We start from the raw sequence: 25818 nt of genomic DNA, 5'->3' as shown, positions 1-25818 counted from the left end.
GCCTTAATAGGAATTACGGCTACAGCGGCAATTGGGAGAGTAATTCGGGCACCGTCAAAAGACGGAGCACAAATTACTATCAAAACACTGTAATTCGTCCACCAGCTATAGCTGGAAGCGAATGACATGTTTAATCACTATCCACCGTGACCTGGAGGGGGAGTAGTTATTAGCTGCACCGGGACTTGTGAAGGAGTAGGGTGAGCCATTCAACGGCTTTACCCTGTGCCCAAATCGCCTGGCGGCTTCATTGTATGTGCGCCAAACTGAGCCCCTCAAATGGGCATTGTGACAAAAACTGTAACATTTTAAATACATACATATTGTTCCAGAGTAAATTGCACAGTAAATGTTTATTTCTATGTAGCTTACAGGAAGTCTTTTTATTTTTAATCTGATGGTTCTTACCTGTTACTGTTGCTATTGTTCTTTTAAAAGCACTCCATGACAAGGATCTCTACAAAGATGTTGGATGGCTAGCCTACTGGCTCTCACACTGTTCTGGCAGTTGGACCGAACAACAGCTATTTAGTAAATGCCTTTGAAAACAAAGAAAGCCCCGAGAATCCCCCTTGAGATGGAATAGTCCAAAACTTGTTGGTAAGAGGTCAGGACCATCGGATTAAAAAAACTGTGAGTGATGGCTATGTAGAAAAAAAGTCAGTGCTTACTCTGGAGCATATATACTTATACATATGTGTATACACGCATTTTAAAATGTACAATTTTTTCGTCATAGGCCTCAATTCATAAAAGGCTTTGCGGTTAAAAAAAAAAATCTGGGAGGGAAAATACCGCATTCGGTATTTTAGACCTTTGTCTGCTAATTCATAAAGATTTTCACAGCTGTCTTTGCAGTTCGGTAAATTACCGCAGCCCATTACCGCTGTAATTACCGCTGTCCCCAGGAGTCCCCCAGTATAATTTTAAGTCATTGCATAGTTGTAATAGCTTCAGCTAGCATTAGACTAGTTAGCAGTGGTGGCCGCCATCCTCAGATTACTTTTGATACCACCCGATCGCCGCTAAATACATTACCCTCCCTGGATCCAGCGATCACGCAGCCTCCCTGCACATCTCCGGTCCTCTCTATGGAGAGGATCGGGTCTGCGCATGACGTCATGTTCGATCCTCCCCATAGAGAAAAGCGAAGCTGTCCGGGGAGGCTGCGCCGATCGCTGGATCCAGGCGGGGTAATGTATTTAGCAGCGATCGGGGGGGCCAAGCTATTACAACTATGCAATGACTTAAAATCATCTTAGGGGACTGTCGGCTGCAAACCCTCCAGCGTGCGTAACGCCCAGGAGGTTAAACAAAATTAGACAGGTGCATGAATTTGGGCACCACAAAAAAGAAATGAAATCAGTATTAAGTAGATCCTCCTTTTGCCGAAATCACAGCCTCTAAACGCTTCCTGTAGGTTCCAATGAGAGTCTGGATTCTGGTTGAAGGTATTTTGGACCATTCCTCTTTACAAAACATCTCTAGTTCATTCAGGTTTGATGGCTTCCGAGCATGGACAACTCTCTTTAAAGGGAACCTAAACTGAGAAGGATATGGATTTTTCATTTTGCAATAATACCAGTTGCCGGACTCTCCTGCTGATCCTGTGTCTCTAATACTTTCAGCCCCAGCCCCTCAACAAGCATGCAGATCAGGTGCTTTGACTGAAGTCAGACTGGATTAGCTGCATGCTAGTGTCAGGTGTGTGATTGAGCCGCTACTGCAGCCAAAGAGATCAGCAGGACTGCCAAGCAACTGGTCTTGTTTAAAAGGAAACCTCCATATCCCTCTCAGTTAAGGTTCCCTTTAACTCGCACCACAGAATGAATGCTTTAGTGGATTTTGAGCAGTGTTTAGGGTCGTTGTGTTGTTGAAAGATTCAGCCCCAGCGCATCTTCTGCTTTGTCACTGATTCCTGGACATTGGTTCCCAGAATCTGCTGATACTGAGTGGAATCCATGCGTCCCTCAACTTTGAAAAGATTCCCAGTCCCTGCACTGGCCACACAGCCCCACAGCATGATGGAACCACCACCATATTTTACTGAAGGTAGCAGGTGTTTTTCTTTAAATGCTTTGCTGTTTTTCCTCCATGCATAATGCCCCTTGTTATGCCCAAATAACTCAATTTTAGTTTCAGCAGTCCACAGCACCTTATTCCAAAATGAAGCTGGCTTGTCCCAATGTGCTTTAGCATACCTCAAGCGGCTCTATTTGTGCTGTGGGCGGATAAAAGGCTTCCTCTGCATACAGCATCTCCTTGTGTAAAGTGCACCGAATGGGTGAACGATGCACAGTGACTCCATCTGCAGCAAGATGATGTTGTAGGTCTTTGGTGCTGGTCTGTGGGTTGACTCTGACTGTTCTCACCATTCGTCGTTCTGTTTATCCGAGATTTTTCTTGGTCTGCCACGCCGAGCCTTAACTTGAACTAAACCCGTGGTCTTCCATTTCCTCAATATGTTCCTAACTGTGGAAACAGACAGCTGAAATCTCTGAGACAGTTTTCTGTATCCTTCCCCTAAACCATGATGGTGAACAATCTTTGTCTTCAGGTCATTTGGGAGTTGTTTTGAGACCCCCATGTTGCTACTCTTCAGAGAAATTTAGAAGAGGGAAACTTACAATTGACCCCCTTAAATACTCTCTTATAATTGGATTCATCTGTGTATGTAGGTCAGGGGTCACTGAGCTTACCAAGCCAATTTGAGTTGCAATAATTAGTTCTAAAGGTTTTGGAATGAATAAAGTGACAACAGTGCCCAAATTTATGCACATGCCTAATTTTATTTAAACAATTATTGCGCACTTTGTGTAAATGCAATAAACTTAATTTCACTTCTCAAATATCACGGTGTGTGTCTCCTATATTATATATTTACCTTCTATCTTAACAACCAACGATTTATACAGGAAAATCATGACAATTAACAAGGTTGCCCAAACTTTCGCATCCTACTGTACCTGCTATTGAGCCAAAACGCTCAGAAATGGTACAGGTAGCGTGTTTGCGAGTTTTACAAAGCCCTAAGGGCTATCAAATAGTTTATTGTAGGTGGATGAAACTGGTCTGCAGGGCTCCTCTCAGCCTTTCTTAAGGAAATATTTGAACTCTTATCCTGCCTAACAGTGGAACACCCTAGATGAATCATCCTGGGAGACTTCAATGCATGGGTGGATGATCACGACTCCCAGCTAGGAAGTGAACTACTTCTCATAATGAGTGAACTGGGTCTCTTTCAGGCTGTCAACCTCCCCACCCACACGAAAGGGCACACCCTGGATCTTATATTTCATTCCGGACTTTTAATATCACACATGGATATAAACCCAGTGGTATGGTCAGACCACCACACCATCCACTTCTCTCTGACAGCACCAGCGATAAAACACAGAGGGAAAGAACTCATAAGATACCGTTCACTGAAAGATGTCTCACCCCAGCACGTTCAGAATATCCTCAACTTCGACGCATTAACCAATCATTGCGCAGACCCAGACTCCATGGTCCTGATATACAACCATGCAGTGTCATCTGCCTATGACGCCCTCGCTCCAGTTCGCATCAAACGGTCTACACCACTTCACCATGCACGGTGGTTTGACAGCTCACTAAAGGACCTAAAGAAAGAAGTGCGCAGACTAGAAAGGAAGTGGCGAAAATCTCAGAATTCAAAAGATAAACACACCCTTGTCTCTCACCTGGAAAGCTACCAAAATGCGATCACCAAGAAAAAATCCTCCTACCTATCACAGGAGATCGCAAAGGCCGCCAACAGACCAGCCCAACTATTCCGCACAGTTGATAGACTATGTAATCCATCCTGTCTAAAACCTACTATAACTCCCTCAAAGGAGCTATGCGAGAAATTTGCTTGCTACTTTGCTGACAAAGTATCTTCTATTCGGTCTCTCATTCAGTCCACAGCACCCAAGACTCATGCAACTAATGGAAATAGCTGCAAAAACAGCCTAACACCCTGGACTGACTTCAAAAGTATTAGTGAGGAAGAGATCTCAGACATCCTCTGTCGTCTCCGCCAGACAACCTGCGACCTGGACCCTGGACCAACTAAACATATGCTGAAATGTCCTGACCTGCTTGGTCCAGCATTTCACAAAATAGTAAATTGCTCTCTGCAAGCAGGGAGGTTTCCTACCTCTCTAAAAGAAGGAATCATCAAGCCCCTTCTTAAAAAACCTTCCACGGATCCAGATGCTATTAACAGCTACAGACCTGTCTCCAACCTCCCCTTCTTAGGTAAAGTTATTGAAAAGGCTGTCTATCTGCAACTTGAAACCAGGCTGTCAGTAAACAACATCTTGGACCCTCTACAATCTGGCTTTAAGAAACACCACAGCTGTGAAACAGCCCTCATCCAAGTCTGCAACGATCTGCTCATGGCAAGGGACAGAGGGGAATGCTCCATCCTAATCCTGTTGGATCTCTCAGCTGCTTTTGATACAGTTGACCATGAAATCCTGCTTAACAGACTGCAGGAGTACTGTGGCATCAGTGGATCAGTCCTCCAGTGGTTCAGCTCATTCCTGACTGACAGAACACAGAGAGTATGCCTAGGACCTATAATGTCCAAACCTGCACCTCTACAATTCGGAGTGCCACAAGGATCAATCCTATCCCCTCTGCTGTTTGCAATCTACATGTTGCCACTCGGTACACTTATCCAACGACATGGCCTGACGTACCACTGCTACGCCGATGACACACAGCTATACCTGTCCTTCAAACCTGGTGGCACAGACCCTACCCCAAAAATAAACTCTTGCTTAGCTGAGCTTCAGGCATGGATGAATGATAACTGGTTGAAACTGAATGCTGACAAAACTGAGGTCCTGTTTGTCCAAAGCCAGTGCCCGCCATCAAAACAGCTCTATCCTAAAGCAACACCAATCAGGATTGGGAATTCAGACATAAACAGCTCCAACCTTGTGCGCAGCCTTGGCGTACTAATCGATGGGGAATTGAGTTTCAGAAACCAAATTTCATCTGTAGTTAAATCTTCCTTCTTTCATCTGAAGAACATTGCAAAGATTAAACATCTGATTCCCCCAGAGGATCTTCAAACCCTAGTCCACGCCTTCATCACATCACGGCTGGACTACTGCAATGCCCTTTATGCTGGCCTCCCCAAAAAGGACCTGCGTCGCCTGCAGTTAGTGCAGAATGCTGCTGCCAGATTGCTAACAAACCAGCCTCGCCACTGTCACATTACACCGATCCTTCGCTCACTGCACTGGCTACCAGTAGAATGGAGAATACTCTTTAAGATTGGACTGCTGACATTCAAATCCCTGCACAATCTGGGCCCTGGATACATGAAGGACTTGCTGAAGCTGCACCACACCTCTCACAACCTCAGATCAGCAAGTTCTATAAACTTGGTCACTCCCAGAGTGCACCTCAAAAAATCTGGAGATAGAGCCTTCTGTCATGCTGCCCCTACTCTTTGGAACTCCCTACCACACCCAGTAAAGACAGCACCATCCCTGGAGCTATTCAAATCCAGACTGAAAAGCCACCTGTTTAGCTTGGCATTTCCAGATTTATAAAATTCTTCCTCTGTACCACGATGGTCGGAGCCATGCTTATGCGCTTTGAGTCCCACGGGAGAAAAGCGCTTTACAAATGTTATTTGTTGTTGTTGTTGTTGATAACTAATGAGAGGTCATACAATTAGTTTCTGACTGTGACAAATCGTCCTCAAAGCAGTGAAATAATGGGAAGTTCAATAAAACACCATTAAGCTTTGCAAACGCCAGGTTGAACTCAGCCAAGGAGGCAGATATCGCCCGCGTTTGCCAAGAATCCAGCATGTGTACAGCAGCCTCTTGGCCAGAGATTAGCCTGCAGGACACTTTGTCTTAGAACGGGCCGAGAGCATTGTTTTCCCACTGACCTGGCTCCCATGTGATGTCACACCCAGGCCAATCGCTTAATCCTGCTTCAGAAGAAGGTAACTAGCACTTTTCTTCTGTGCCAGAAGCAAGCCTCTATACACTGCATTCCAAATGATTATGCAAATTGTATTTGAGTGTCATAAAGATAGAATAATTTGTTTTTCATTCATTAAACTCATGGATGGTATTTTCTCTCAGGGTTCTTTTGATCACTGAAATCAATCTCGGACACCTCTGATAACTAGTTTGCCAGGTGAGCCCGATTAAAGGAAAAACTACTAAACTAGGGTGTTCCACATTATTAAAGGAACACTATCAATACCCAAGTGTTCTAAAATGACAATGTACAAAGAATGTCTAAGTAGCTGTGTAACCATTTTCCTACTTTTCATATTAAATATCAGAGGCGAAATGTAACGATTGGTGTCAGCACACAGAGAGAATCTGATTATTGGTGATCTGCAGTGTCACCAACAATACAGATAAATACCGATTATTGATGATCTGCAGAATCACCAATAATACAAGTATGACTAACCTCTGGACACCTGATAAAGTGTAAGTGTTTTGGTGCAACAGTAGGCTATCTCCCGTGGGGCCCCAGGTGAGTAAAACTCATTTTTTTCTGGCTTAAAGGGAAGGTTCAGAGAAACCTTTAAAAAAATAAAAATTCATATCCACTTACCTGGGGCTTCCTCCAGCCCGTGGCAGGACTGCTGCAGGGAGCTGGTAGAAGCCCCAGGTGAGTAAAACTCATTTTTTTTCTGACTTAAGGTTCACTTTAAGCAGACCACAATTTTCAAGCAATATGAGAAAGGAAAATTAACTCTCTGCTGCTGAAAAGTGTGAAATAGTTGAATGCCTTGGACAAGGTTTGAAAACCTTTATATTTCACAAAAACTCGGGTTGGTGCAAATAAAAGCAAAATGAGGATGGGTTCTGCCAAATAAATGCATCAGATTAAGAGAACAGCTGCTAAAATGCCATTACAAAGCAGAAAACACACATTTGAAGCTGCTGGTGCCTTGGGAGTCCCACAAACATCCAAGTTGCAGGATTCTCCAGAGGATTTCAGTGCATGAACCATTCAACCACCACTAACCTAAGCTCACAAGCAGATCTGTTTTTGATTGAAATAGCTTTTGATTTCAGTAAATATGACCTCATAGTGCTGCAAATTCAACACATGACCATTTTCAGTTTTTCACAACCTATAATATGTTTTGAAAATTAAAGTTTTTTATTTTTGAAAAATATACCTTTATCATTATTAGGAGGCTTGTTCAGTAACATTTGAATTATACTCTGGTTGATGACTCAAACATTATGCTGACTGCCACTTGTATTCACTATTTAGGAAAATCAGAGAAAAATATAATTTGCATAATAATTTGGAACACTATGTATTGTAGTATTGTACTTTTTTGTAAAATGACTAAAAAGGAGTTCTAGAGTGCCACAAATCACTGGTGTTTTGTGGTATAATGAAAATAATCATGCTTTTAACTGAATCATTTATGGGACTTGCTTTGGATTAATGGTAATCATCGTGTACAGAGACAAGTCTTATGCTAGGTACACACTATGAGATTTTCTGGCAGATTTACTGTCGATTATTTCCAACATGTCCGATCTGATTTCCATTTATTTTCTGATCGGAGCGAATGGAAAACAGTCGGAAATCAGATTGGACAAGTTGGAAATAATCAATCTGACAGTAAATTTGCCAGAAAATCTCATAGTATGTACCTAGCATTAGATATACGTAATAGTTGTGTGGTGGCCACCATGGAATCACTGCCTTAGCTGCCTGTTTATACATCAAGACTGCCCTGACAAACCCAGCAGTGCAGTCCTGTCATCAAACAATCATTTACTCCTTTGACCTCTGTTCCAGCAGCAAGACAGCCTCACCCTTCCAGACCTTGCAATGTTCAGCACTAAAATCTGTCCCCTGGAAATATAATCTGGCTGTGTTTTCTTTCAAGGACTGTTTGTGCTACCCTCAGTACAAACAGTCCCAGGAACTAAGTGCATGGAAGTCTTGGTTTCAGGTGGTATATTCAAGTGCCAAGTGCTGAACACTTCAAAAGCAAGAAAGATATAAACTATTTGCACTGATAAGGGGGTACTTGTAGTACACCTAAAGTACCCCTGAACTAAGAGCAGGGGTTTCCAGTTATCCATGTGTTTGTGTGAGCACCCTTACGACCAGGGCTGTGGAGTCGGAGTCGTGCATGCGGAGCAATTTTGGGTGCCTGGAGTCGGAAAAGAATGCACCGACTCCGACTCCTAATGAATTTGTAACTGTAATTAAAATAGAAAACAGGACAAAATGTTCTATTTCTCAGATAATAGTCATTAAAAATAATGTATATATACAGTAATAGCTATGTTCAGTCCACAAAAATGAAATAAACCAATCAAAATTAGTTACTTGTGCTGCTTCAATAAAGCAGCCCCCGTATTTTTAAAGTCAGATATACATATCTGATTGTGACTGTACAGTATGTAAGATGTGTACACAGGAATCTCTTATATATACGAAATAACATCTATGCTGTAAGTATAAAGCCTGATGTAAAGCCGTGTCACTAATAGAGATGGTCAATGAGATGGAAATAATTCTGCATTGATGCTGGTTTATGCAAATGTCTTTGCGCATGAAATAAAATAATTTGATATTTTGTTAAAATTTGGTTCGGTGACTATGAATTAAAGGGTACCTGAGGCGAATTGAAAGAAAAGCTTTATACATACCTGGGGCTTCCTCCAGCCCCCTTCAGGCCATTCAGTCCCTCGCTGTCCTCCTCCGCCACCTGGATCTTCTGCTATGAGTCCAGGTAATTCAGCCAGTCAGAGCAGTCTGGCTACGTGCCGCTTCCACAGCCAGGAGCGTTCTGCACCTGCACAATAGTGCTGTGCAGGTGTAGTACGCTCCCGGCGGCGGAGTGTGTGCATGCACACTACACCAGACTGGCTCAAGTACCTGGACTCATAGCAGAAGATCCAGGTGGCGGAGGAGGACAGCGAGGGAATGATTAGCCTTAAGGGGGATGGAGGAAGCCCCAGGTATGTATAAAACTTTAATTTCATCTGTCTCAGGTTTACTTTGTTACACAGTAGTACTATACTCTACATATGCTCTCCCCACAGAGCTGCAGGGAATCCACTAAGAATGTTGTGCACATTGAACACAGAGGTGTTGTCTATCACCCATAAACCTGGTTCAGATTGTGCATGAAGAATGTGTAATAGAGGAAGAATCTCCTCATTCACCTGCAGAGTACTTGCACATCATTCTTACATGCACCCACAGTTACATTGCCTAGGGCCCGATAGATGTTCTTTGTTACGGTCTGTACCTTTTACAAGTACTCTTACCATGGACTAGTTTTAGTCTAAAGGGAATAAATATAGTAGTCTACATATCCTTCTCACTTCAGTTGTCTTGTAAAATTCCTAAGCGTTGGCAGATAAGAGAAGAATTTCACGTTACATACTGTTAATCAACAAAATTGTAATATGCAAATTAGAGGAGCCGGAGTCGAGGAGTCGGAGGAATCCTAAACTGAGGAGTCGGAGTCGATGGATTTTTGGACCGACTCCACAGCCCTGCTCATGACTTGTCACAACCCCAATTATTCCCCAAAATCTTCGACCTGGACACCCGTTGAATTTGGAGGAAGAGGCAGATCTCTTCCTCTGTCTGCACTCTGTCTGTCCCCAAAACTCCCTTTTCACACCCTCTTGTGGTTTAGTTACAAGGTCCCTCACTCATGCGCAGTCTGTTCCCAGAATCGGCACTGATTCAGAAGTACGTCTGGGGTCAGAGCCATCTTGTTCATAAAAAGCTGGTGTTTTTGAATGGGCGCTGCATCAGAACAGGGTTAACCGACGGGACAAAAAAGACAGCAAAGTGATTACGTAGTGAGTAGGTAATGCTGTTGTGGGTTATTTTCCACAGGTACTTTTCAGTTCAGGGGTACTAGTCACCTGCTCCTGTTTATTTTCTGGGAGCTTATAATTGGCTGCAAGCTTCCAGCATTGACAGAGGTCCCATGCATGCACATGTGAGCAGGCAGCAGCCTCTCCTAGACACGACACATGGCGTTTTTTTTTTACTAGGCTGTAACCTCACTGCATATCAACCACTGATATGTGTGTGGTTACAAACGCTCCCAATCAGTTGCATTATTTTGCTACCCAAAGGCGCTTACTACCAGCAGGGCTGTTCATGTGAAAGAGCCCTTAAAGTAAACCAGAGATGACGCAATCTAAAGAATCGACACTTACCCGGGGCTTCCACCAGCTCCATAAGCACGTGTGAGTCCCTCGCTGTCCTCCTGCGATCTCTCGTTCAGCCGCATCAGTCTGGGTCTTCTGCGCAAGAGGCACAGAAGACTCAGACTGGACCCAACTGAGCCAGTTACCGGGGCTGATCGCGGCTGAATGGCAGACCGCAGGAGGACGGCGAGGGACTCACGTGCTTACTGGGCTGGAGGTAAGTATAAATTCTTTAGATTGCATCAGCACTGGTACACTTTAACCCTTTTCGAGACAGGATGGCTCTGGCACCCTAAAAAGGGGCACTATGGCAAAAATTGTGACATTTAAAATATGTGCAAACCTATACAAATAAGAAGTACATTTTTGCAGCATAAAATGAGCCTTAAATTACTTTTCTCCTATGATGCTGTCACTTACAGTAGGTAATAGAAATCTGACAGAAGCGACAGGTTTTGGACTAGTCCATCTCTACATAGGGGATTCTCTGGGATTTATTTATTTTCAAAAGCACTTACTGAAAGGCAGTTGCTCTCTCCAACTGCCAAAAAACTGTGTAGCGAGCAGGGAAGCTGGCCAGCATCATTGTTTAAATCCATTTTAGGGAACATCTTTATAAAGAATAAAAGCCTTGCTGAGAATCCCCTATGAAGAGATGGACTAGTCCAAAACCTGTCACTTCTGTAAGATTTCTACTACCTACTGTAAGTGACAGCTACATAGGAGAAACGTAATATATGGCTCATTTTACTCTGGAAAAAAACATACTTCTTATTTGTCTATGCACATATTTTAAATTTTACAATTTTTTGCCATAGTGCCCCTTTAAGGATCAAAGCCGTCCGTTCCCCTATTGTGCCCTCTGATTACTGTGATTGGCTCACAGTAATCATGGGGTCAGGAGCCAATAAACTTGGCTCCTGACCAAAATGCAGAAGCTCTGCTGTCACTGAGACAGCAGAGTGAGAGGGTGTAGTGGCAGAACCGCAGCGAGGATGGTGAGAGTGTGTGGTGGCGGTGAATAGTTGGAATCTACATCCTGTCAGAGCCACACAGCCACCGGCAGGCTGTAGATTTCAACTACATCGGTGTGCAATAAGTTACTGATTCTGGGAAGAATACCTTATGTTTTAACACTTTTACAAAACGAGACCCAGTATATACACTACTATAAAAAAAAAAAACCTTCGTAATAATAATACATTTCTATTTTTAGAGATACAGTATTTTGTCTCCAAAAGAGTATAATTTTTTTTTTTACTTGATGGTAGTGTGTAATTTCCAGTGAACAGCTGTTTACTATATACAGTACATGGCAATGGTTACTTGCAGTGCTACAATCTGTCCAGCAGAGGGCTGTCTGACTCACAACTGACAACCTATTAATATAATTTCCTGAAAGTCTTGGCAGCAGAGGTGTATGGAACAGGTCAGCTATCCTGCTGTTTACAGCATCTCAGAGAACAGTAGACTGACTACTGCTTTGCTGACACTACAGAGGAAGTACTTTACTGCTCTTCCTGAACAGGCTCACATAAATACTCTCAGCACAATGAGATGATAACATTATAATAAACAGCATTTCTAATTACATTTCAGTGACTTGTGTAGAAAAGATCAATCTTTAGAGAGGTTTGCCTCTGGTATTTATCCTCTCCCTGAGAAACCGTATTGCACACTTGGACGTTTAGTATTCAATGCCAGCCTATGTTGGCAACTCCACATTCCAGACATGATTACTGGCAGTTTCATCATTCATAATTAAAGTCCTGCACTGACATGACTGAGCCAGAGGACAACCTGACTGATAAACAGCACACTGACTTCCCTGCACCTCCATTTCACAATATAAGCACTTGGGGTACATATAGCAATACATCAGGTTTTAGTTGACAGTGTGGTATACATTGTGACATCTGGTTTGTGAATAGCTGCTTTACTTTTACTACAGGTTAAAGGAGAACTCCAGCTACAATTGATACATTTATTTTGCCCAAGTGTTAGAACCTTTGTCAGGTTTTTATTTTTATATGTACCTGTTATTACTTATTTCCAGTCATTTTTGTCTTGGTAGCAGATAGGATTCCCATCACTCCTTTTTAAGGCATTGCAAAATGTTTCTAAAAACCTATAGAGGTTTGCCTGAGACTGTATACCATGCATTCTTGCCTCATCATCTGCACAGGATGCTGCTAAGAACAAGGCTATTCTGAGCCCCAGTGTTTTGCTGGACTACACATTTACCAGCCTGTGTCTGCCCCTGCCATGAACATTCCTGTGACAACTGTGCCCTTTTCCATGACAACCGAGTCCCGGCTCAGCCAGACCCCTAGTGCAGCAATTGTCCAGCCTTCATACCAGTGCAGAGGTCAGGCAGCATGCAGACGGGCTGCTAAGGCAAGTAAGGGTGTATGTGTGCACACCGATTTTACCACCTCGGGGGCAAACCCTGGATTATCAAGGGGGAGGGGGATTCCTGAAAGGTCTCTCTCAGCAATACACAATATTATAATATGGTAGGACTATTGTAGGGTTAGATTGTGAGCTTCATTGAGGACAGTCAGTGACATGACTATATACTCTGTAGTGGGCCCCCAAAGAGCTGGAAGGGCCGCATGTGCTGGCTGTGGGCCTGTGGCTCACTATCCAGCACACTGTGTTCCAGCACTGAGAGAAGTGACATCAGCGCTTGAACATGGGGAGCAGATGAGTGAGCCCGCTACAGCAGACTTTCTATACTGGGGCACCACCTATATCTGGCTACAGGCTACTTATACTGGGGCACCACCTATACCTGGCTACCTATACTGGGGCACCACCTGTACCTGGCTACCTATACTGGGGCACCACCTATACTTGTCTACTTATACTGGAGCGCATATAGCTTGCTACCTATACTGGAGGCACATGTACCTGGCTAACCTATACTGGTGCACCACCCGTACCAGGCTACCTATACTGGCGTAACTATACCAGGCTGCCTATACCGGGGCACCAGCTATACCAGGCTACTTATACTGGGGGCATCTACACCAGGCTACCTATATCAGGGCACCACCTGGTTACTTATACTGGGGGAACCTATACCTGGCTACCTATACTGGGGGCACCTATGCCTGGATGCCTATACTGGGGGCACATATACCTGGCTAGGGCAGGGGGACGAGCTGAGACAGAAGTACAAGAGGTAACACAGAGGGGAAAAAAGAGGCACAGGGGGAACAGAGGCAGGCAAAAGAGACACAGGGAGAAAAGAGATGAGATGGGAACATGAGGTCACACAGAGGGACACAAAAGAGACACAAACTGAGGTGAGACACAGGGGGACAGAAGAGGCACAGGGAAAAAAAGAGGGGACAAAAGAGAATGGATAAAGGATAAGAACGGACCTGCGAGTCTCCATCTAATTTTTTTAACCAGGGACTACCTGTATTTTGCTAGTATTTGGCTCCACCCACAACATGTCATGGTCACACCCACTTTCTGCCGCATCACACTGTGCATGCCGCTTTCTTCAGTGTCGGAGCCATGCACATTTTTCGCCACAGCGCACTTCGCGCTTGGACACGGGTGTGGGGTGGCTAGTGGGCGGGCACAGCAACCAGTGGGTGGGCCCAGGGAGGGGGGCCCAGGCCTGATGATGTGTGAGGGGCCCCAAAATTTCTGATGGCTGCCCTGATAATAGTAGTTAGAATGAGACTATGTTGAGTTTTAATTTTTAATTGTTTTTGGGGGGGGTGGGGCATGTGCAAGAGAGATGGTGAGACATAGACAGGAGAGTAGGAGGAAGAGGTAGAAGAGAGTGGGGAAAGGTAGAGTGGAAAGTGAAAGACAGTAAAGGGGAAGAGACATGAGTGTCTGTGGGGAAGAGGAGAGTAGGGGGAAGGAGAGAGATGAAAGGGGAAAAATGAGAGACAGGAATGGGGGAGACAGAGAGAGACACAACCAGGTCAGAGTAGGAGACAGACAGTGGCACAGGACAGAGAGAATGGGAGTGTGACAATCCAGCCCCGCGATCCCGTCGAGATCTGCTCCCGTTAGTGTACGCAGGAAGTACGGGCGCAGACGGACAACGAGACCGGTTGCTGGATCGTCAGAGGTAAGAAGAAAAGGGCGACAGAGCGTGCCGATCCCGTCTAATCTGCTCCCGTTAGCATACGCAGGAAGTACGGTGAACAGACTGACAATAAAGATTGGTCGCGCAGCTGCCGACAATATGTAATGGGACAAACATCCACCAATCCCGTATTACTAGGCCACTGTTGCCATGCAGGTCTCATGCACTAGAGACTGCTGGAGGCAAATTCACTGTGTGCGTAGTAAACGGTTAAGATTGGTTGGAGGTGCCCATACATGTACAATTTTGATTGTATATACAATCTGTAAACTAAACATATCGATTTCGCGCTGGAAATCGGGTAAATACACTGCCACCACTGTCGGGTTGTATGGAGCCGACAGTCTCCAACGCTATCATAATACGGTAGCCAGCCCAATCGCGTTCAACACGCTCAAGTCACCGTTCGGGGAATAGTCACTTCCGACGGCTTAAAGACTGTGAGCAATGTGACGTTAAAGAAAGGTTACTGGGTCCCTATATGATGCAATCTCGAATTGTATTTACAATCGAGAAACGAAAGTTATCGATTTCGCACAGGAAATCTGGTACTAGCTAATCCTAGAAGGAAGAAACGGTTATTTACAACCTAGCTAGCAAATCAACAATCATAAGCAAATCATAAAACAATGCGGTAGTATGACTGACTCTTCAGAGGGCAGATTCGTTATAGCAGCAATCAGATGACCAGAAAAGGCACACAACTGAACGATAAAATCGTTAGTTTATTTCTAAACTACATACACACAGCTTATTTTAGAATAGATTGATTGGACAGAGAGAAGAATAAACAGAATGTCTGAATATACAGTTCAAATACCGTTATTGGTAGTCCATGCGGCAATCGCAAGTCTTTGGCGAAAGTCCCAAAATGGCGGTTGCCATGCGGCCAACAGGCCTTTGTTAGAATTTCCAAGATGGAGGTTGGCCCGTGTCCCTGCGGGCTGCCAGGATGTTACTCGGCATCAGATTGAAGGTAAAGGACGCTGGACGTTTGGCTCATGTCAGTTTTATTCCTCACTGTAGGTGGGAGGAGTTATGACACATACAAGTCCAGCCTTGCAATTTGAATAAGGCAATGCCCCCTTAGGCAGGGAGAGGTTTTGGGCCAATTCATATTTTGCCCGCTCTCGGCATGCCCGTGGGTAATATCAGGAACCCAAATAAATATTCATAATCAGCACAAGTGGGGGAATCTGCTAATACCAAACACGAGGAGTCTGGATCGCTAATAGCACCGTCCCTCACTTTCACCTTACTGGCACTGGTTCTGAAAGATCCAGAGGGCTGAAAATCTCTCAGGACCAGTGTCGTGTGGAATCTAATAAACTCCGTGAATTTGAGGGAACTGCGATCTTGGGAACACCAGAAATATTACCAATCTGTGCCTATTTATTAAATATAGGTTCTTCAGTTTTTTGAATGCTTGGGTGCCGCCAGATGGCGTGATAAGGATCATTCCTGTCTCCTTTCAACTCAGGCCACAAGGCAGCTATGTGTGTCGGACTCCTGCTGGGTCGGTGCCCGGCTGTCTACCAGTGGATGCATAGATTGGTTCTGTCAGGCTGATGTCTCACCTTCCTCTGATGGATGAGCTATATAACTACCCAGCAAGGCTAGGTGACAAATTCCACCCTTGGATGGGAGAAGCAATGTATTTCCAGTGTTTGTTAGCATCTGACCAGGGAGAGGGACTGTTAACCCCTGGCTCCCCTGATCTTCTTATAAACCAAGCCTTTCCCTCTGCTGTCACTTTTAATAGTGGCGACAGGGAATATTTTATAAGGCTCTAACTACTTTTTTAGGACGAATAAACGTTGATTCGTCACACCTCCCCCTTTTAAGAGATTTGCTGGGGAGGAGTCAACAAGACTCTGAGTAAAGCAATCCACTGTCTCCTGGGTCTGGTACGCCACATCCGGAAAGGCTGGGTTGCGCCTGACCTTGGGGGGTTGCCTTTTACCCATGGCATTGGTCAGTGGGTTAGTCAGGAGGCTACAAGGCGTAGCAAACATCCTGTAGTATCCCGCTGTTTCCAGAGAGGCCTGTACCTCTGTCATGACAATCTGATCTGCGTCTGGTTCAACGGTCAGAGTGTCAGCTGACAGCTGTCCTGGTACCAGGGACGAGTGATCGCAGTGTTGCTCCCAAGTCGGGGGGAACACAGAGATGTCATCCGGGTACGTGACTGTACAACCGTGCTTGCTCTTCCACAGGTCGTTCCACGCCTGGGGAAAGGTGGCTTGGGCATTCATCATACCAAAAGACATCCGCATCGAGGCGCTTAAGTCCAAGGGCAGGGTGAATGTGGATTCCAGGCGCGCCTCCGGCACGGTTGGAATCTGCCAGTATCCGTTGCTCCAATCCATGATCGTTAGGTAGTTGGCGGATGCCAGCCAATCCAACAGATCACCGAGGGGAGTCACGGGATACGCAACAGTTACTGGGATGTCGTCCGGCATCCTATAGGCCTCACAGAACCTGGTGGTCGGTGAGCTAGAGGATTTGCGGAGGACAGCCATCTGTAACATCTCCTCATACTTCATCTTCACTTTTGCTTGCACCTCCGGAGAGGCGCGGTAGGGGATCTGCCATAAGGGCTTGTGAGTCCCCGGGTCCCTTCTGTGAGCTGTTGTATCCTGCCCAGGGTTGCTGCGAAGATTTCGCTGTGGGGGCGCAGTGCGCTTCAGCGAGGCCTTCGGGGAGTACGAGAGGTGGGGGGTGACTTTCACATCATCCGCCAATTCTCGTGTGGGAGTTATCAAGCCTGACAGGGGACCTGTATCTTCCTGTTCTAAGTGGCCGTAATCTCCTAGAACTAACTGCGTTCTGTCTGACTGGGCTTCTAACAGATCCACATGGACCGTGCTTTCACCTGGGGTGTCAGTTACATGGGGAATGGGTTCACTGGAGTAGTTACCATTCTCCCTGTACACCTGTAGTGGAGCTTCCACTGCTGGCGGCTTAGCGGTCTGGCCACTAAGCGCACGCAGGTTGGAGTCGCTCTGTAGTATCCTCACGGATGTGGGACTACAAGTCTCAGCCAGCTGCCTAGTGTGATCTGAGGTCAGCTGCTGAAAATCAAACTCTCTGGGGTCAGAGCTGACAGGAATGCCTGCAGGCTCTGAGCTCAGGTTACCAACAGTACTGTGTGTGTCTGTCTGCACAGGTACACCACAATAAACATCACCTTTTGGGTAAATCAAAATCACGTCAATATTGACATTGGTCTGGGGGTCAGAGATATCAGGGGAAGTCAAGACTCCTCCAGATAGTCCTGAGTCCGGACTACCGGTGACACTGAAGGCGTCACCCAGCGTACTGTCACAAACATGCACAACACTATCAAAAGCATTTGCATAACATGATATGTCATTTTTAGCATGTGTGTCACCCGCCTGAAAGTCAGAATTGTCAGAGGGGATCCCTGCTGTCAGCTCTGAGTTCATGCGGCTGGCCATAGAGCATGTAATGGCCAAAGAATGTACAGCGTTTCTATCACAATTATCACTGACACATGCAATTTCATTAGTAATAACAGGTGCAGAAAGGGATAAAAGACAGTCAGTTGCTGGTACATATAAATCTGAGGGTACCTCCCGCCCAGCGGCGTTAGGTACAGTAGCCATAGCAGGTAAGGGTTTGACATCTCCCTGTTTTCCCAAAGGCTTGTACAGTACCTGGTGGTCAGGGAGTCCTGCTGGGAACTCCTGCATATCAGCAGAAAATTCCGAAGGGCACACAAGCGTGCCTAGATCAGTGCCAAGCACAGGAGGAGAGGGAAACTCAGCAACAGCCCACTCTGGAAAACCCACCCCCCATCCGGCCTTCTCGGGACCTGGGATAACAGGGTTGTGGTGGTTGGGCCTGACTTCAGTCAGGGTGAGGAGCTTTTGTGGGAGAATATCTTCCTCTGTGGCAAGGTCGGAACAGACCAAGGAAACATCTGCTTCTGGAGCACTGGAGCAAAAGATGATCTGGTCGTCCACTGGAGCACTGTGAAGATTTCCGGAACCGTAGAGCATCTCTGACACGCTGACAGGCAGTGCAGAGGGTGATGCAGGTGACGGATCAGGGTTGCTAGCCATCTTCGGGCTAGGGACGGTCGTTCTCTTCCTCTTGGGACAGAAGAACTTTATGTGGCCAGTTGCGCCACAAAGATTACACGTGCGAATGGCAGGTGTGTCAGACTGGGATGCAGCAATAGCAGCAGCTGCAGGTCTCAGTGGCACAAAGCTCGCCGGACCAGGAGGTGCGAATGCAGTAGGCTTACCTCCTTCCAAGTTCTGGGACAGTGTTCTGTGACTGTCCAGCACCAGGGTTCTCTGTCTGTCAGGTACGGGAACCTGATGGTACGCCCTCCCAGAGGTGCGCACAGGAAAGTCTCGTCCCGTGCCCTCTTCCATGGCAGGAAGTTTTGCAGTGGGGGTCACGGGTAGAGGTTCGCATCTCTCCACCGAAACACATAGTGAAGAGTGCTGATTTGATTGGGTTAGCTGGGCCAACTCCAATTCACGCTGGAGCCGTAGCTCTTCGATCTGGAGATCCCGCTGGCGCAGACACTCTCGGTGCTCCTGGTATCTGCGCAGTTCCTCGCCGGTCAGGTTTGCCAACTCCAATTCCCGCTGGAGTCGTCGCTCCTTGGCCTGGAGATCAAACTGGCGCAGCCGCTCTTGGTGCTCTGCTTCACGCTGGAGCATCTCCGCCTAATGCTGGAGCATCGCTGCCTCATGCTGGCGCTGACATTCTCGGAACTCCTGGTACAAGCGCAGATCCTCGCCGGTCAGGTTTGCCAACCACTCCGGGGGTATCAGGATTGCAGGTAATAGAGGCATTAAGCAAGGTGGCGACAAGGATTCCATCTCTGGGGTTATGCCACCAGCTCAGCCTTGCTTGTGCTGCAAGCAGCAATGCCGTGCGATTCGCAGAGGGCATGCAAGCTAGGAACTGACCAATTTTGGTGAAACTGAACTGAATCAGACATTCAGAAGAGAAGAGTACAAGAAAAAATAGGGTATAGCAAAGAGAAAGTTAGGAAATGTAGACCAATCTATTGCTATCAATGTGTACCGTTTTGTGCCCAGAACTTCGGTTCTGCAAGACAGGATACTTAGCGACCACTGTCTTATTATTCTGGTTGCAAAGACTGAGTTTGTCAGATCTTTGCGCTCTGATTTCCCAAAAGCTGGCTATGCCTGGTTTTGGGGTGTGCTATCACCACCACTGCCAACCAATGTGACAATCCAGCCCCGCGATCCCGTCGAGATCTGCTCCCGTTAGTGTACGCAGGAAGTACGGGCGCAGACGGACAACGAGACCGGTTGCTGGATCGTCAGAGGTAAGAAGAAAAGGGCGACAGAGCGTGCCGATCCCGTCTAATCTGCTCCCGTTAGCATACGCAGGAAGTACGGTGAACAGACTGACAATAAAGATTGGTCGCGCAGCTGCCGACAATATGTAATGGGACAAACATCCACCAATCCCGTATTACTAGGCCACTGTTGCCATGCAGGTCTCATGCACTAGAGACTGCTGGAGGCAAATTCACTGTGTGCGTAGTAAACGGTTAAGATTGGTTGGAGGTGCCCATACATGTACAATTTTGATTGTATATACAATCTGTAAACTAAACATATCGATTTCGCGCTGGAAATCGGGTAAATACACTGCCACCACTGTCGGGTTGTATGGAGCCGACAGTCTCCAACGCTATCATAATACGGTAGCCAGCCCAATCGCGTTCAACACGCTCAAGTCACCGTTCGGGGAATAGTCACTTCCGACGGCTTAAAGACTGTGAGCAATGTGACGTTAAAGAAAGGTTACTGGGTCCCTATATGATGCAATCTCGAATTGTATTTACAATCGAGAAACGAAAGTTATCGATTTCGCACAGGAAATCTGGTACTAGCTAATCCTAGAAGGAAGAAACGGTTATTTACAACCTAGCTAGCAAATCAACAATCATAAGCAAATCATAAAACAATGCGGTAGTATGACTGACTCTTCAGAGGGCAGATTCGTTATAGCAGCAATCAGATGACCAGAAAAGGCACACAACTGAACGATAAAATCGTTAGTTTATTTCTAAACTACATACACACAGCTTATTTTAGAATAGATTGATTGGACAGAGAGAAGAATAAACAGAATGTCTGAATATACAGTTCAAATACCGTTATTGGTAGTCCATGCGGCAATCGCAAGTCTTTGGCGAAAGTCCCAAAATGGCGGTTGCCATGCGGCCAACAGGCCTTTGTTAGAATTTCCAAGATGGAGGTTGGCCCGTGTCCCTGCGGGCTGCCAGGATGTTACTCGGCATCAGATTGAAGGTAAAGGACGCTGGACGTTTGGCTCATGTCAGTTTTATTCCTCACTGTAGGTGGGAGGAGTTATGACACATACAAGTCCAGCCTTGCAATTTGAATAAGGCAATGCCCCCTTAGGCAGGGAGAGGTTTTGGGCCAATTCATATTTTGCCCGCTCTCGGCATGCCCGTGGGTAATATCAGGAACCCAAATAAATATTCATAATCAGCACAAGTGGGGGAATCTGCTAATACCAAACACGAGGAGTCTGGATCGCTAATAGCACCGTCCCTCACTTTCACCTTACTGGCACTGGTTCTGAAAGATCCAGAGGGCTGAAAATCTCTCAGGACCAGTGTCGTGTGGAATCTAATAAACTCCGTGAATTTGAGGGAACTGCGATCTTGGGAACACCAGAAATATTACCAATCTGTGCCTATTTATTAAATATAGGTTCTTCAGTTTTTTGAATGCTTGGGTGCCGCCAGATGGCGTGATAAGGATCATTCCTGTCTCCTTTCAACTCAGGCCACAAGGCAGCTATGTGTGTCGGACTCCTGCTGGGTCGGTGCCCGGCTGTCTACCACTGGATGCATAGATTGGTTCTGTCAGGCTGATGTCTCACCTTCCTCTGATGGATGAGCTATATAACTACCCAGCAAGGCTAGGTGACAAATTCCACCCTTGGATGGGAGAAGCAATGTATTTCCAGTGTTTGTTAGCATCTGACCAGGCAGAGGGACTGTTAACCCCTGGCTCCCCTGATCTTCTTATAAACCAAGCCTTTCCCTCTGCTGTCACTTTTAATAGTGGCGACAGGGAATATTTTATAAGGCTCTAACTACTTTTTTAGGACGAATAAACGTTGATTCGTCACAGGGAGGCAGCACAGAAACAGGTGAGAGATACCTGACCATGGTTGCAATATTCTATTTTGCAGGGCCATACTAAGATAATACACATACATACTGCACTGTGGAGAAGAGACAGGGGATAAAGGGAAGAGAGGATATACCAGGGGAGAGGTTGAGAAAGACATGGGGAGTGAGACACACACTTCAGTGAGAAATAGCGGTAACTGGATTTAAAAGGGCTATCACACGGGCAGCCCAAAACCAGAAAGTATTCAGCTGGCTTATCCATCCAGACCTCCCTCAGTGCTTCTTTTCCTATCATTACAGAAGTCGGCAGATTGTGAGCATTGATATCTGTATCCACTGGCTACTGCAGCATATTCAGTTAGTGTTTCAGGAGCCAGTGAATACAGATAATAATGAGGACAGCTAACATCTCTAATGAAGGAGAAAGTGAAGCCTTCTGCAAGGTCCCGACTTCCTACTTTACTAGCACACAGCAGGGGCACAGGGCTGTGCTTATACCTGGCTCTGTCAAGTTCCTCTGCACAATCAAATGATATTTAAATAGCAATCAAGAAACCAATTTGGAAAAAATCTTATTCAATCTCCTTATTAATGCAAAAAGTATCCACTACAAAAATTCATAAAAAATGATTGATGTGTGCCTTTCTAATAGTGTCAGAACTGCAAGAAAATAAATATAAGGTCATGAATAGCGTGATGAGCTGTAATTATTTGTAGGTATCAACGACTCTTCATCAGGCCCACAGGCACATCAATAATATCTGACCCAGTATTTGTATTAATCAGAAAACTCTCCCAAATTCAAACGGATAGGTCAATCAATACTGATATGAGACCCAAACAAATACAGGACAGCATCCAGCATGCATGTGCTGCGAGCTGCAGGATGCCTGCAGACATTTTAGTGTCTCAACTTGTGCCTGTCCCCAGACACTGCACTGGCCCTGGTCTGAGGGGGGATTCTGGACACCAGTAATTCCCCGTGTCCCTCTAAACTTGCCTATGGACTTCCATGTAGTATAAGCACTTACCTATACAATCTGTTAATAGTATTCAAAATCTGTTAGCACTCATACTACATTTAAAGGGGAACTGAAGAGAGAGGTATTTGGAGGCTGCCATGTTTATTTCCTTTTAAGCAATACCAGTTGCCTGGCAGCCCTGCTGATCCTCTGCCTCTAATACTATTAGCCATAGCCCCTGAACAAGCATTCAGCAGATCAGGGGTTTCAGACTTTAAAGTCAGATCTGACAAGACTAGCTGCATGCTTGTTTCTGGTGTTATTCAGATACTACTGCAGATAAATAGACCAGCAGGGCTGCCAGGCAACTGGTATTGATTAAAAGGAAATAAATATGGCAGCCTCCGTATACCTCTTACTTCAGTTCCTCTTTAAGTTGTAAAATTTGCCAATCAAAATTGGATGTGTGTACCCACCCTTAACGGAGCCCAAACATAGCACTAATCTCCCACAGACATGGCAAATGTAGAGCAGCCTGCAGTAGGAACTACTTTGGGCCTGTTTTCACTAGAAGCGGTGCAATGCGGCTACTTAGCCGCATCACACCGCGGGTGTCCTGAACCCAATGCACGGCAATGGAACAGTTTCCATTGCATGCGGAGCGATCAGAGAATCTGCAGCATGCTGCAGATTCTCGCACAGCTGCATCCACCTGCCGTCCCCTCCATACACTTCCGCATCGAAGTGACACGGACGCCAGCGGAAGTGACGCAATGCGGCTAGGTAGCCGCACTCACATCACTTGTAAGTGGAAACAGGCCCTTACAAAAGCTCCAGATGCAAGTCATCTTCACTTCCTGCAGCTGCTAGCTGCTTTGCTGTATCCGCTCTGTACAGCTCTTAATGAGTGCATATTACCTGATGTGGGTCAGGTGACACATCAAGAGCCGTAAAAGGATGCAGCAGGCCACTGTAGAAGTGAAGAGGACCGGCACCCCAGAGCTTTTGTAAGTAGTTTCCGCTGCTTGCTACTTTGCAAAATGCAAAACGCATGCCCCCATGACTCCCCTAACTCTAATAGCCGGTTAGTTTAAGGCGGGGGTCAGCCAGCAGAGCAGTGAATAATAATGAAAGGACCACTATCGTGAAAAAAGTAGGCAGATAAAATCTGACAGAACTAACAGGTTTTGGGCCAGTCCATCTCCTCATGGGCATTCTCAGGGTTTTCTTTGTTTTCAACAGCATTTCCTGAACAGAAGTTTAACTGCCAAAATAGTTAGATACCAGCCGGCCTCCCTACTCACTTTCTCACATTTTGTCAGTTAGATTTTGCAATTGCTGTTCAGGAAATGCTGTTGAAAACAAAGAAAACCCTGAGAGAACCCCCCATGAAGAGATGGACTGACCCAAAACCGGTCAGTTCTGTCAGCTTTGAACTGCCAACTTTTTTCGCGATAGTAGCCCTTTAAAGAGGAACTCCAGTGAAAATAATGCAACAAAAAAAAGTGCTTCATTTTTACAATAATTATGTACAAATGATTTAGTCAGTGTCTGCCCATTGTAAAATCTTTTAAATCCCTGATGACAATTATTACATGGTGACATTTTTACTGTTGGCAGGTGATGTAAGGTTCACAGACAGGAAACTGCCAGGAGTACCACGGTCCTCAGAGTTTCTTGTGGGAGGGTTTTCACCACAATATCAGTCATACAGCGCCCCCTGATAGTCTGTTTGTGAAAAGGAATAGATTTCTCATGTAAAAGTGGGTATCAGCTACTGATTGGGATAAAGTTCAATTCTTAGTCTGAGTTTCTCTTTCTTTAAGGGGTGGGATCACACACGCAGCTCTCTGGTCCTGTATGTCAGCAGCAGATCAGGAGAGAGTTTGAGAAACATTGTCTCCTGTACCAGAGTACACCACTGTAATTGAGGCAGCAAACTCTGTGGTGCAGCAGCGCTGTTCACTGTACATTGGATGATCTTTCTCAAACAAGAGCTGCAAGTGTGTGCATCCCGCCTATTAATATTATCTGTTGCTTTCCTGTTTGGTCCGTATCCTCTCCTCATGCTGCTGTCATACCAGAGGTAAGCTTCTCTTGTCTGAGGTGTGTGTTGGTCTGTGTGTGTCTTTTTGAGCGTGTCCATCTGTGAGTGTATCTGTTTATGTGTAAAGTCTGTGTGAGAGTCAGTGTAGTGTGTGTGTTTCTCTGTGTGTGAGTGAGCACACAGCAGCGCCCAGCAATCATATGTCAAAGGAGCACACTGATACTCTGCAAGTGTACTGAGAGACATTATCAATCGGAGGGAGACTTGGAGGCCCATCAGCCAACTCTGGGTCCTAGGAAATTGCTCAGTTTGCCCCTATGGAACTGCTATGTAGAAGACTGCTACTGTAGTGTTAACCAGCTATGCTGCTGGCTGAAGTGGATCACCTGTAATTATAGGTGTCTAACAATGTCCTCGACCTTCTTGTTGAACTGCACTGTACAAGTTACTCTGTAATGGGTAATGAAATATCCTCTGACAAACAAAGGGTGTCTGGGTGAAACTAGCGTATTTTTCCTTGGATAAATCATGACCTGGATAAATGACAGCCTCCTCAGGATCAATGTGCACATCCTAATTATAGTGGCAGATTAGATAGAAGAGTGATCCCTTTTGGGATGCCAACCAAACCAGAGAATAAATGAGGAATGGAACTTAAACCCCAGAGTTACTGTGTAATTAGGTTACACTGAAAGTGGAACGAAGAACAAATATTTATGTATGCATAACCTGGCAACAACATTGCAGGATTGAGCTGTTTAATTGTCTTCTTAGGCAATGTTTGTCTTCCCGATTTTGGGAGTCAAATCAGTCCAGACAATTTTAAAGCTGCATAAACATATTCAAAAGAGGTAATCTTTAAAAAAAATAGATCAATCCTTAGAAGGTCATTTTGGTAAACAAGTGCTGTAGTGATTCGCTGTTCAGCAACATGTACAGTTCTATGGAGAAGAAGGGATGGCAGATGCCGGGTGATAGAGCAATGTCTTATGGCACCGGTGAATAGAGAAAACAATGCACTTATTCGCCAGAACCAGCCAGAGTCTCAAACCATCTCATGGGAGAGCTGTACACAGGCAGGAGTCCCACACCATCTCACGGGACAGCTGTACACAGGCCGGAGTCACACACCATCTCATGGGAGAGCTGTACACAGGCCGGAGTCACACACCATCTCATGGGAGAGCTGTACACAGGCCGGAGTCACACACCATCTCATGGGAGAGCTGTACACAGGCCGGAGTCACACACCATCTCACGGGACAGCTGTACACAGGCCGGAGTTGCACACCATC

At 45.7% G+C, this 25818-nt stretch overlaps 1 protein-coding gene across 2 annotated transcripts in view; it reads right to left on the bottom strand.

Annotated features, from left to right (window-relative positions):
* SLC35E4 (solute carrier family 35 member E4) overlaps positions 1-25818 on the bottom strand; it is a 55100-nt gene that overhangs the window by 5881 nt on the left and 23401 nt on the right. The window lies entirely within an intron of this gene.

The sequence above is a fragment of the Hyperolius riggenbachi genome, chromosome 1, assembly GCF_040937935.1.
Source record: "Hyperolius riggenbachi isolate aHypRig1 chromosome 1, aHypRig1.pri, whole genome shotgun sequence".
In the NCBI taxonomy this organism is placed as follows: Eukaryota; Metazoa; Chordata; class Amphibia; order Anura; family Hyperoliidae; genus Hyperolius; species Hyperolius riggenbachi.
This window is presented reverse-complemented; position numbering and strand designations above follow the sequence as displayed.